The sequence below is a fragment of the Electrona antarctica genome (genome assembly GCF_951216825.1).
Source record: "Electrona antarctica genome assembly, chromosome: 14".
NCBI classification, from domain to species: domain Eukaryota; kingdom Metazoa; phylum Chordata; class Actinopteri; order Myctophiformes; family Myctophidae; genus Electrona; species Electrona antarctica.
Window position 1 is genome coordinate 26,214,286 of NC_136795.1, and position 13,520 is coordinate 26,227,805.

Consider the following 13,520-nt stretch of genomic DNA (forward strand, 5'->3'; position numbering starts at 1 on the left):
CCAACACTCCACAGGGGGCGGGAGACTCTAAAGTAAAGCAACTGTCTTAAAGGGATAGTTAAGATTTAAGCTGTATGAAATACTTTCCATTAATATAGTGGTTGCAACTGTATTAATTGATTGCCCAAGTCCCGTGGTGGGAGTTCTGCTCTGGTTTTGGTGATATATATATATATATATATATATATATATATAGTATTTCCGGTCATTTTGTGGGGGGCACAGGGGGCCACGCAGTAAAAGTAAATTAATCCACAAAACTAACGTAATTTGTATGGTTGACCTATTTCTAAAATATTAGCACAACTTTCGTTCAACTTTGACCCCTCTATCACATGGAACTATTTTTGGGCGTAGTGATATGGACACAAAAAACATAGTTTTAGAGGGGTAAAAAATGAACGAAAGTTGCACTAATATTTTAGAAATAGGTCAACCATACAAATGACGTTAGTTTTGTGGATTAATTTACTTTTACTGCGTGGCCCCCTGTGTGACCGGAACTACTTCACCAAAACCAGAGCACAACTCCCACCACGGGACTTGGGCAATCAATTAATACAGTTGCAACCACTATATTAATGGCAAGTATTTCATACGGCTTAAGTTAAAAAACAATCTGAACTATCCCTTTAACCACTTTTTCAACATCAACGTCTCTATGTTGGGCATGGCATGTATTTAATAAAGGCAAAACTGTCAAATCTACAAAACATCCCAATGCAGAACAGGAAAAATATAAGTTTCTATTACTTTGTTCCCAGCATAAACGTATACAATTGATCACCACACTAGATATATGATAAGGAGTTTAATTTATATTCTTGATTTTCCCCCCTCCATTTTTTTTCCCCAAAAACTATGACAGATGCCAGGTTGAAAGTGGTTCAATTTGAAAACAACACTACAGCACTGCGAGAACAGACTAGTGCTACATGACTTATGTCTACATACCTCTAGAGGTGAAGTCTGTGAGTAATGAGTACAAGGGCATTTGCCAGGCAGTCACACTTCTTACAATCTCAAAGAACAGATGTGTTGAAAATTTAACACACACACACACACACACACACACACGTCCCCATCCTTTCTCCCAGCGTGTCATGTAATGCTCTCTTTACCCTGCCTGTTGCACACACAACAAAACAACAGTCAGGTACCCAACCTCCGGTCCACCTACTCACAATGAAACCTCCTGTTCAGTTCGCCTACTTACTCACTATCAAATCTAGGGCTGCAACTATCGATTATATACTTGGCAATGATTCAATAGATTGAATTTTATTTAATAATCAAGGAAGACTTTTGGTTCTCCTTAATTTTTATATAGCAATATATCAATGCAATTCCGATGGCGAAGAAATCCATGCAAGGCACCAACCTGCACATCTGGAGCAATTAGGGGATCAAACTGGCTGCTCTACCGGCCACTCTGCCCCTTATCCACTGCCGCCCCATACAATAGCCAGTGATGCAAATAGCCTGCATCCTTAAGCCCAAACCACACCAATGGGTCGCCATGCAACTCCTTGCAACCACGCATGTAGTTGCAAGCAACCGACTTGCGTCGACATGCGCTGACATGGAACAGGACATGGGACGCTGGGACGAACACTAAATTGACAAAGGACGCAATCATGTTTAACCCTCCGGGGGTCGTGGGATTAGATGCAATACTGTTCTCAGTACTGTACTCCAACTTTGTTGAAGTAGGACTAATAAAATGTCTTTGGGACCCATCTAAAAGACCACCCCTGGGTCCTGGCACCCACTACATTGAAAACCTATTTACATCACTGAATAGTGTTGATCTACAAGCTCACAACTTATTGTGAGTTAGTAGAAGTAGATGCATGCATATAGGCTGTTGTAATACCTGTTTTTTACCAGTGGCTTGAAAAGCACCGGTCAATGAATAGCCAAGAAATCTTCGATCGTCATACTGACGCGTAGTTCTGATTGGCTGCTTTTCTACGCAACCCATAACGCAACCAGACACATTTAATGCCATAGTCGAACCGTTTAATGTCATAGTCGAAACTGTTGCGTTTCGACTATGGCACATTCGAACCCCCACGCAGACCCTCCACGCCTCCGTGGGGACCCCCATTGGACCCGGCGATTCACGGACCCCCGCGATTTTGACACATGAGATGTTCTTTGTACCTGCCAAGCCAATGTCAACACTACAACCGACAGCTGTGCGTGAGGTGCGACATTTAATTGGCTTGGAGAATGTATAAAAGGGTCCTTCGGTTCCATTTGTAGTAGGCTAAGGCTACACTGTCAGTTACAGAGTCACCTCGACAGATACTGTTGTTAAATTCAGTGCCACCTGCTTGACACCAAAGTGTAGAGGTTGTGCCATTTTTGGCCATTGTGAGGCAATTAAAATACAAGGCAATTAAAAAACGTGCACGTCATGTGCACGTCGTCACGTGCACACCGGATTTTTATTTTTATTTATAAAATATTTACCTTTCATAGCACAATTCTGGAGATATAAGGCAGCCACTGGTAATTAACTGATTGTGCTAATTGCACCAATACCATGTTTTGCATCATTCAGTACGTAGTACAGTTCACTAAAGTTTCCTTCTATTGATTTGTTCACCAGTTCGTTCAGTACTATTTCCACCTGTGTTGCGATGTCACTCACTGAACTGGCAGTTCTGTCTGTCCTGTCAGAATCAGTACAACATGTTCACCCAAATGTCCTGTCGGGCTATGGGATCTAAACAACTACAGGCACTTGCTGCAAGGAAGAAAATGTGTGTCTATCTTTTATTGATGAATGGCCCAAACTACACAGTTTACAGAGAGGACTTCCCTCCTCCATCTGGAGTATGCTAATTCAGCCGTTTTTAATGGTAGTATCGTAGTTTTAAGTTTCAGTTATTACACAAATGTGTTGTGTTGTGTGTGTTCCTGCATGCAGTTGAATAGCAGACTGGGATCAGACTACATTCACAGTCGTGGTTTAGTCATGAGCCTGTATTCCTGTTTAGTAAGGATAAGTATGTTTTGGCGATCATTGATCATGCTTTTAGAGATAGATATTTTATTAACCGTTATCATTTTTATAATTAATCAAATTGATTATTTTTTATAATCAATATTATCGATAATTTGATTAACTGTGGCACCTGAATCAGACCACATAAGGGGGTGGCCACCGGTGAATTAGTCATGACCAGAATATCAGATTAAAATAACTTAATGAATACAGTAACCCACAATATAGACTTGCATAATGGGGAAATGTAATCTTGTCATAACTGCTCAGTTGCTTTGTAATGTTTTTTAAATGCTCAGCCATTGATGAACCAGTCAGTTTCAGGATGCTAAACTTGACCACACCTGAAACATATATTTTTTTAAATTGCTCTGCCATTTCAACGTCACTAAAAAAACTAAAATCTAATCGGTGTGGATCCGCATAGCAGACCATTGGTGGTTGGGGACAACTGCCATACAGGACACCAGCTACTCAACATCACAGCTCTCTGATAAAATGTCACTTGCTGCCGGTCACCTGCCAGCTTAATTAAATAGTTATGTGGCAAGATGTACAAGGAATAAGACAAAAGTATGCATGCAACACAAAGAGGCAATTTATTATGGTGACTGGTAAAAAATATTTAATATGCTTTTCTGGTGTTTTTATAATCCAGTCCCATTCCCATTGGCGACCCTGTTTTTTGCCCCTTGAAGGAAGGGGCTGGAAGAAGCGCCACGGCTTGTGATTGGGTGAGACTGGGGTAGGGAGTGCTCCGCTAGTGCTGCCGGAATTGTCCAAAAATTACATTCGGATATTCGTTTTAAAAACCCACGTGGATTCGACCAATTCGGATTTCGATTCCGATGCGGGGCCATTCGGATTTTTTAATAATTATATTTACACCAATACAACCTGAGACATAACATTTAAGATCGCATTGCTGGCGCAACTCTCTCTCCGCGCATTGGCGCTGCTGAAAACCGAGTTGGAACACAACGCATGCATTCTCCCTTCTCCCATAAAACTTCACGGCACGGAGGCAGTATTAATTCACAGAACAGAACACTGCATTGCTGCTGCTGCTGCCGGACCGGCGCCGCAGTTCATCCTTACGCATTTTATTTATCTTTTTATAATTTCCTGAAGGATAAAGTTGCTTCATGATTGAAGATTGATGAGTGATAGATCTGTGTGTTGTCTAAAAATATACTCTCCCGTCCGTCCGAAACAACACAACACAACGCAACATAAGTTTCGGTGTAGGCCAGGCCTGTCTCTGATTCTGATCACTAGGTACGCTGTTGACGGAAGATTTCACCCTTCTGAGCAGCGTACACTCACTGCGCAAATAACGTAAAAGGCCCCGCCCGCCCTGTGCTCACCGTTATTTGCGCACCGTCCGTACGCAAATAACGTAGTGCGCTCTTTGCCGACTTTGCGCAGGGCGGGCGGGGGCTTTTGTGAATCGGAACTACGCAGCCTTAGGAAGAGTGCGTTTAGGAAGAGTGCGAGGCAGCTGATTTATTCTTCAATGTATGCCGGTGTCGGCGTGTCGCGTGGCAAATATAACTAATCTACAAGCTCACAACGCTTACCCACGGAAGCGTCTCGCGAAAACTTGCACAGCATTTTTTTTTTTTTTAATTCGAATCTTAATTTTATATATTCAGTTATTCATTTCTTTTTTTGATTCGAAAATTCGTTCGAATATGGAATATTCGTTGGCAGCTCTATGCTCCGCTGTGTTCATTGTAGGGCGGAGAGGATTTACTATTCTGATTTACTATCGGGTGGTTCGTGACTCGAACAGGGCCGAGTCGGTCGGCTCAAGTGAACTTCTCAACGTTCGACACGGCAACTTCCAAGTTCGCTTGAGACGGCTCCCCTCCGTTGCGGTCTAAAACTATAGGGCGAAAATACCTCCCTTCGTGGGGCAGAAAACACGTGCCATTTGCACAATTTGGCAGATGAGCCAAAAGCAAAAGGTCAATTTCGGAGAACATCTCTCATGAAATACCTTACTTTTCACTCATCATTGCCTCTGTCTTTAGTCTCAACCACAGCTCATCAAAGCCAGCGCACATTGTTAGGTAGTCAACACAAACTGCCAAAGGCAAGCTGAATACTGACCTCATGCCAAGGATCTCAAACAATTCAATTACACATACACAAATCTGAGAGTGCACACAAGGCCTACTCAATTTTCACATTTATGCATTTTCTCCAAGAGATCAGGTGAGTAAAGAAGCCTTCACTTTAGTTCATACTCTTGTATGTGGTGACCAGTGAGAGCTCTGTGCCTTATCTGATTTCCCTGATGAAACCAATAAGAGCGCAAGTGTACTGTAGCCAGACACAAGACACTGTCACCCAGGACAGTGCCATATGCACCCTTCCCAGAGACAATGGCACAGCTGCCAGGCCAGAGTGACAAAGCTCCAACCCTCAGCAATTCAGAGGAGGTTCAACCAAAGGCCCCGTCACTGGACGGGTGGGTGGGGGCATTTTCAGACAGGGAGTCAGGGATTGGAGGAGGGTGCGGAGGAGGGGTATGCATTAGGCTGGGGGGTTGGGGTCACTGGAAGAGGCAGCAGTGCACACGGTGATGAGACTCAGCGAGGAAGTCTGAAGGCGCTCCCATTAATCATCTGTACACCGGCACAGCCAAAACCAACAGGGACACCGAGCAGGGGAGAGGGGACAGGCAATCTGCCAACTTTGTGTATGTGTGTGCGCGCGCACAAACCACACATGCATTTTCAGTGCAACTGGGCATGTGGATAAATAGGTGATGGGAAAATAGTAGGGCGGGTGATAAATATGGTAGTAAAAAAAGACAAACTCTGAACTTCGGACCATGCAGTCCTTGCCCTCCAAATTTCTGAAACTAACATCTGATGTGATATGACTTCGAAATGTTAGATAAAAAAAAAAGCTTTCATTAGAAATGTTTGCTTCCAATTTTAACAGCAGCCCTCTCCTTTCATCAGACCACATCATCAAATAAACCAGGTCTAACCAACAGTCCAGTATATCACTAGTGTTGTCAAACTAAAACCATTACTTTAAAAACCGTGACATTGTAAATCAAATTAGGAGAGTTACTCTGACTATGTCAACACATAGTAGCAGTGTAGTAGTAGTGTCTAGTGAACGACCACAGCCTTTTACTTTCCGAGTTACCGGTTCATTTTCCTTGAAGGTTGCAGCAGCAGATTTAAACAGGAAACACAAATACACCTTCATATGTGTAGTTTAAATCAGCTGCCGCATCATTCAAGCAAAGCTATGTGAAACTGAACAGGAACCGTAAAACAGTCTGCCCTCTGCGGTAGTTTAGTGGACTACTGTTACGCAGAGCATGTAAGGGATAATACGGTAATTCATATGCCTACAGTATGTATTAATTACATGCCATATGGTCCCACACCGTGGAACAATATACTGTACATACTATTCATATGCAAACTTGCTACAAGCCTTGTATGCACGCAGAGCTGATGCGTGAAGCGTGTTTGCTTTCAATTTGTTTCCATGTTAGTCTGCCGGTAGCTACTTGTGGGCTAGTGTTGTGATGTGTGGGAGTGACTGGGTGGGGTAGTCTGTCACTACGAATGACTACTAGTACTACTACTGACTAGTGTCCCTTTTGGCTAAATGGACATCTTGCTTCATAAGAACAATGTTGGTATAACTAAGATATTTGCTTAAACATATCGGTAATTTGTTTACATGCATTGATTATCCAGCCTGAATATTATAATTCCCCTCTGGGATCAATACATTATCTATCTACCGGTAGCTATCTAGTCTACCCAGTGCAGTGCAACTTCGTGTTTGGACATTGTTATCAGTGAAACGGTATTTAGGGCAGTTCTTGATTGAATACTTTATTAGACGAAATTTTAAACAGTAACAGAGTATAATATACAGTCAAGCACTTCTACAGTCTAAAAGGATAACATAAAAAAGTAATTGTGATCTTGTTCATTCAATTCATAAAACAAAGTAAAAAAAAAAAAAAAAAAAACATTTCATCACAAAGTAGGGGAAAAGGGTCCCCTAAATACAAATACATACAGTATGGTACGGCTCACACATGCATGGACACAGCATCATTGGTTTCATTAGGCCTAATGTTCTGCTCTAGTAGCGTCGCTCAACGATCATACATATTATCGCACAGTGGCCTAACCTTTCAAAAGCACTAGTGCCGTTGTTCAATGACGGCAAGGCTGGTCAATAATATTGACAAAATCAAATACAGGTTGCCGTTTTTTTAACCAAACATCTCAATCATGTCAATAATTTTACGATATACAGTTATAGCCGTGACTATAGATGCTTTCAGAAGATATTAGTACACGACACACAAGGCATCATGTTTGACATGATCAAACGAGTAGAGGCATTCATTGTTAATTTAGATTAAAAAATGACCAGGAAAGACCAATCTAGGCCTGTATCACAATATCCAAAATACCATAATACATCTAGTCTCAAATGTCAATATCATTATATGAAGATATATTGCCCATATCTACACTTTTTAAAAATAGACTTTGTTTGTTCAACTTCATTCCCAATCTAATATGTCATCTTCTTTCAGAGGTCATTCACAACTAGGTCAAGGCTGTAGTTACCATGGCAACCAAACCAGCGAGAACAATCAAAGATGTTCAAGGACAAGAAAAATATGTTCTAGCACAGCACTAGTATTCACAACAAAGGCCAGACGGGCCAAGAGAGGGAGAGAGAGAACAAATAATGTACTTATAATAACAAGCATCTACACATTTTTTCAGTTTCTTTTGGGAAATTTGTGGCAGCCTATTTACCCAAACAATATACTTTAGCATAAGTACTGTACTACACATCACTAATCCTAGGTAATAATGATATAGCTCAGCAACATGGGCTTGTCTGCTCTACTTCCGAACTGAGTGCCCTTTGTACATGTGTCTTGGCAATGTTCATAATTGCCTCTTATGTCTGAAATGCAAACAATGGTTAGCCCTGAAGACTGATGAGGTCATGGTGTCCTAGTGGCAGATCACATCCCTTCAATTGCACTTAGTCAGAAGGTAACAGGATAGAGGCGCACTAAGGAAGAGTGGTCAGAGTGGTCAACTTCTGCAGTTCTGAGTTCAACATTATTAAAATAATAAAAGGCTAATGTTAACAGGTAAGAAAGCAAGCTAGCCAATCCAAGTAGGCATGAAGCAGACTAAACTTAATTTAATTTGAATGTTCTATTTGCTTAATGTTTAGCATTTTAACTAGTTATTCTCTTAGTTAAGTTTTGTTTTGGTAGGTCTTGTAAAGCGACTTTGGGTACCAAGTAAAGCACTGTCTATTATACATTGGATGTATTATATTATAAACTTCAAATATATTGTAGAAGAAGCTTACATTTCATACCAAAAGGTTAACAAAAGTGTCCAAGATGAGCATTTTATTTAGCCATAGGTAACCTCATTTTTGTATCCAGAGCAAGGATAATACATGTCAATACACATAGCTAACGCTAACAACACGAAAGCAATAACATGGTTCAAAACATAAGCCACCCGGAATAAATAGAGTAGCGAGAGAGACACGCAACAACAGGGCAAGTGAGGTAACGTTAGATAGTGGGCCCATATACACTAACATTATGCGTAATCTGTTTGAGAATAGCATTCAGCTCAACTCCATCGCTTTGTGTCTACAAGCAGCAGTTACAGTAGCTTCGGTCGCACATATCGCCAATCGCCACACAACAACAAAGTCACATACACATTCAATTTCAGACAAAATGTATCGTTACTCGGTGTCAAACTAAACTACTTAGGCAAAATTGTCACTCGTAGCAAGGATGCATCGACCAAACAGACAATATGTGACTAGTTCAGGCCACTGGGGCTCGGGTTATTGCCTGGAATGGATGCTACGGGGCCGGGGAGAAGGTTGTCATGATCATAATGAACTTCAGAGCAATCGTGTTATGACATGTAATAAGCGCTCCAACAAGCCAAATGTAGTGTTGGGGCACTCGGGGCAGTTAGGAAACTATTTCGACCAGATGAACGCCAAGCCGTTGACGTGCATCTTGTTTCTCAGTAAATAGTCCCATCCTGAGTGTGCGCCATCATTACTGTGAGTCGGTGACGGTGTGTCGGGCGTAATAATTGAAGAGTAAGTCGCGCGAGCCCATTTTTCGCTCGACAACAAGATAGAATGTCGTTATTTTCAACTGGAAACAAAGTGTCCACGCGAGTCGCGTGTTTCCAGTTGAAAATAACGTTATGCCCTGTTTTGTCTTAATGCATAAAGACATGCGAAGAAGTCTAAATATATGAGCCTCTTCATCACCGTCCTCCACAACACACACACACAAGAGAGTCGACGAGAAGGAGGCTAGCAAGCAGCGCAAAACCCCCGTGTGTGTGTCCGCCTGTCTGTTTGACAAGTTGTACTTGTGTACATACTATTTGATGGTGATAAAGACAATGGGTGTTTGTATGCACATGCAATGTAGTGTTGTTATTATCATTGTCTCACTCTTGTTGGTAAGAAGAGAACAGCCAACTAGCATTTAAGCTAGCCAGTTAGCTAGCATGAGCAGGCCGCCGTTCATCAAACGGTTGGTGGCGCACACTGTTTGCGACCCCGGCGCGAGCGTGCCTTATCATCACCGCATAGTCTCACGGTTCGCTCTCAGACAACATGACTAGCAAAATGAGTTTTTTGAAACGACAACGTTTACCTTGGTTTTAATATGTTGTCGGGGCGCGCGGGATCTTTCTTTCCAAGGATCCTGAACACCTCTCTCTCGTTGCCGCTGACGTCACGCGCAGAACAGTAAAGCGTAGAGCACGTAACGACGAGAGCCGTGGTCCGTGATGACTAGACTCTGGGGTCGATTAGCTTAGCAGGTTGCTGTTCCGGTCCGCGGCCAGGGAGCGGATACGGAAACTGCCCCCGCGCGCGGTAGATTGTGCGTGCAGCCAGAATTACCGGATACAGTATTCTGGCTGGCTCCATTACAATTGATTGATTGATTGAAATATGTATTCACAGTTTGTAGAATGGTTACAGTTCAAAATAAACTTAAGAAAGTACAGGTCATGAAAACTGCTACTGAGGAATCGAGATATATAACCAGGAAAAGCACTTGAAAAGACTTGTTTACATCAGGGTCCAACCATTTAAGACGTACAAACTACACTTTTATGAAAAAAAAGGAAATCATCATATATACAGTTAAAGAAAGTAAAATAAAAAAGGGTAAAACGTGCCAAAATAGGGGGTGAAAATGTATTGTCTGAAGTGGGATTCGAACCCACGCCTCCAGAGGAGACTGCGACCTGAACGCAGCGCCTTAGACCGCTCGGCCATCCAGACTATGTGTGCGCTTGGTAGTTGGTAGCCACACTACCAAAACAAACTAATAGGTAAGTGCGCTTCTGGTGCGCATTTCCGAACGTACCCTACAACATGTTTCATTTAGTATCTAAGTAAAACATCATAAACATGTGTAAAAGTCAAAAAAAAAAAAAAAGACTTGTAGTAGTGTATACATGCACACAATTGGCACCTTGTTCCAGATGTAAATAGGGGACTATTGCCAATGCCTCATTAAAAGGGTGAGAAACAAATGGCTTGTCGCGCCCCCTGGAGGACAGCAAAACCTGTCACAAATAAATACGATAGTTATTTTGTTATTTGTTAAATAACCTGAGCATCTACTTAACTTACTTAACACAGTAAAACATGAGAGAAGATACAATAAAAAATTGTGCTATTGACAAGGAACTATCAAGAATGGAGTGCATCTGCATCACTGTGGATTTTCCATATTGCGTCTTCACACTTTTTGTCAGCTTATACTATCGAGGGTAAGTATTTTAATCAATTTGATTGATTGATTGATTGATTGATTGATTGATCGAAATATGTATTAACAGTTTGCCAAGCACAACTCAATACATTACAAAGACTGTTAACTGTGAGTGGACCCAATAAAGCATTACACTTGTTTACAAGAGAGTCGACCTTCAAATCATCAAAACATTTAGACGTATACAAATATACACTTCTATATAGCCAAAAAGAACAGAACAGGAATTAATCATAAAGGAGGGAAAAAAGGGAAAAGAAACATATACAGTGAGGGGGAAAAGTGGTGGGGGGGATTCAGATTTTTTACGGGGGGGCAGTTTTCGTAGGAGACCTTTGAGAGCGGTTTTGAAGGAGTCAAGGGACTCTTAATGACTGTTGGTAGGGCGTTCCACATTTTGGTGGCATAGGAGCGAAAATAATTATAGAACTATATTGTGCCCCAAGGACATTGTGAGATTGCCCAGATCTAGTCATCAAACTAGGTTCCTTATGTTACTTAAAATAATAATCATAATAACCACCAGTAAGACATCCTGAAGGCCTAAAGGCTCATACATAGTCTGGATTTTCGGTGGTGGGGTGACCACTGAACTACAACATGACGTCACGAGCCGCGGTGAAGAGCAAACCACCGCCACCGCTCCAGCCCTTCTCTCTGTTTTTACTCACCACCGCTCAACGTTATTTCAGCTCCGGTGGTCAGCTCACCACCGAAAATCCAGACTATGAATAGGCCTTAAGGCAGCAGATGGCAGACATGGGCGAGTTCTGGCGCTTTGGCATGGGGGATCAAATCATATGGAATGAATTCTGTAGGCCTACTGGCCATATATGGAGCGTGTCTTGAGTGTACAGGGTTTGATGAGGTCAGATCAACATATGGAATGTCAAAACAGGAAGGACGGGTGGGGAAGGATCAACATATGGAATTAGGGTACCAGATGTCCCTCTTTGCGTGGGACAGTCCCTCATTTCCAAGACTTTTCAGGCGTCCCACAAATTGAGACCCTGTCCCACATTGTGACTGGCAGGCAATTGCATCAGTGTTCAAATACCCTAATAGTTTAGTCCCATAATAGTTGGCCTTCTGTTGTAAAGCTCTCTCATTGTCTCTTCCTGCAAGATGTGTTTTTAAGCCTGTTAAAATAGCATAAAAATAAAAAATAAAGCATGATTTTAAAACAAAATGTGAGACACCAGAGGAGTTTATACCCAATAGGCCTATGGTCGGATATTACATCAAGGCATTTAATAAAGCACTCAAGTAGTAGGTTCAAGGTTCAAGGTTGTCTTTATTTGTCTCCCTTGGGAGAAATCACAGCTGCATACAAATAACAGACGTTCACATAAGAAAAGGAAAAACACCATGAAACACCCAACATACAAAACAGAGATATTGCACACATTCACTTGATAAAGTGCAACTAGTCAATAAAGTGGATTTGGCAATCTCTGATTGAGCATTTTGATTGACAGGGGAACAAAAGAGTGTTTAAATCTATTATACACATACCGTGGAGTTCTATATCTCCTACCGGTTAAGCTACTGGTTAAGTTGCTAACCCGGTACTCCAGTATCGCTTGTGTGGGACAAGTGGGACGGGGTCCCCCCATGGCCCCATCCCACTTGTCCCACACGAGCGATACTTCTGTCCCTCAAATGAACAGTTTGGATCTGGTCACAGGTCAGCTTGAAGTTTGAGGTCAGGCTCCATATATGGTTATAGGGTTAGATGAGGTTAGTGTCGTGATCTTCATATAATGGAAATGGCCATATATGGTGGTATGACATATGTCACAAGGCGTGATATGTCACGAGGCGTGACCATATATGGAGGCGTGATGTCACGATGCGTGACCAGATATGGAGGCATGCATGATGTCACGAGGCGTGACCATATATGGAGGCATGACTGATGCGTGACCAACGGGAGATGCAGGAGATTTTCATAGTAAATGCGACCTACAACCTACAGTCGCAAGAGACCTGTACAATCTACATAACAATATTTTCACCAGAAAAGGTGGAGCTTTCATTTTGTTCTATATAAATAATAAAGTTTGAGGGGCGCTAGCCCCTACTATATTCAGCTATAGTGTAGATTTTCGTCTCCCATTGACAATGAAAGGAGAATTTACGTCATAGGCCTATATGTGGACGAGCAAATCGGCTATTTTCGTCCTGTGACAAATTCCTATTTCCTAATTCCTATTGACAATGAAATGGAGAATGATGATGTATGCGAGCGCCCCTCACTTTTGAAAAACTAAATTAAACTAAATTCACCAAAAGACGAATTGAATTATTTAAATTACTTGCTATGAACGGAATATAAAAATTTGACCCAGAAACTCAGATTGGAACATTCATTTGATCAAGAGAGGGTATTACAATCATACAATGGTAAAATGAAATAGAAATACAACCCCATTATGTTTTATCAGCACAAAATATATTTGGGCTACTGTCTGACTGTGTCCCAACATGCAAAGTACTCCCCTCTGGCCCAACGAAGGCATCTATACACACGGTACACCAGATCTACACCTATTAAAATCCTGTTCTGTTATGCCTTCCAGCATTTGTCAGCGTGTGTGTGTGCGACTGTGCGTGCGTATGCAAGGCCAAGGCCAC

At 41.8% G+C, this 13,520-nt stretch overlaps 1 protein-coding gene across 1 annotated transcript in view; it reads right to left on the bottom strand.

Annotated features, from left to right (window-relative positions):
- brd4 (bromodomain containing 4) overlaps positions 1 to 9,877 on the bottom strand; it is a 43,090-nt gene extending 33,213 nt beyond the window's left edge. The window contains exon 1 of the mRNA XM_079521695.1: positions 9,750 to 9,877. The gene's annotated coding sequence lies outside the window, so the exon portion shown is untranslated. The remainder of the gene's footprint in view (positions 1 to 9,749) is intronic.
- Positions 9,878 to 13,520: the final 3,643 nt, after the last annotated feature.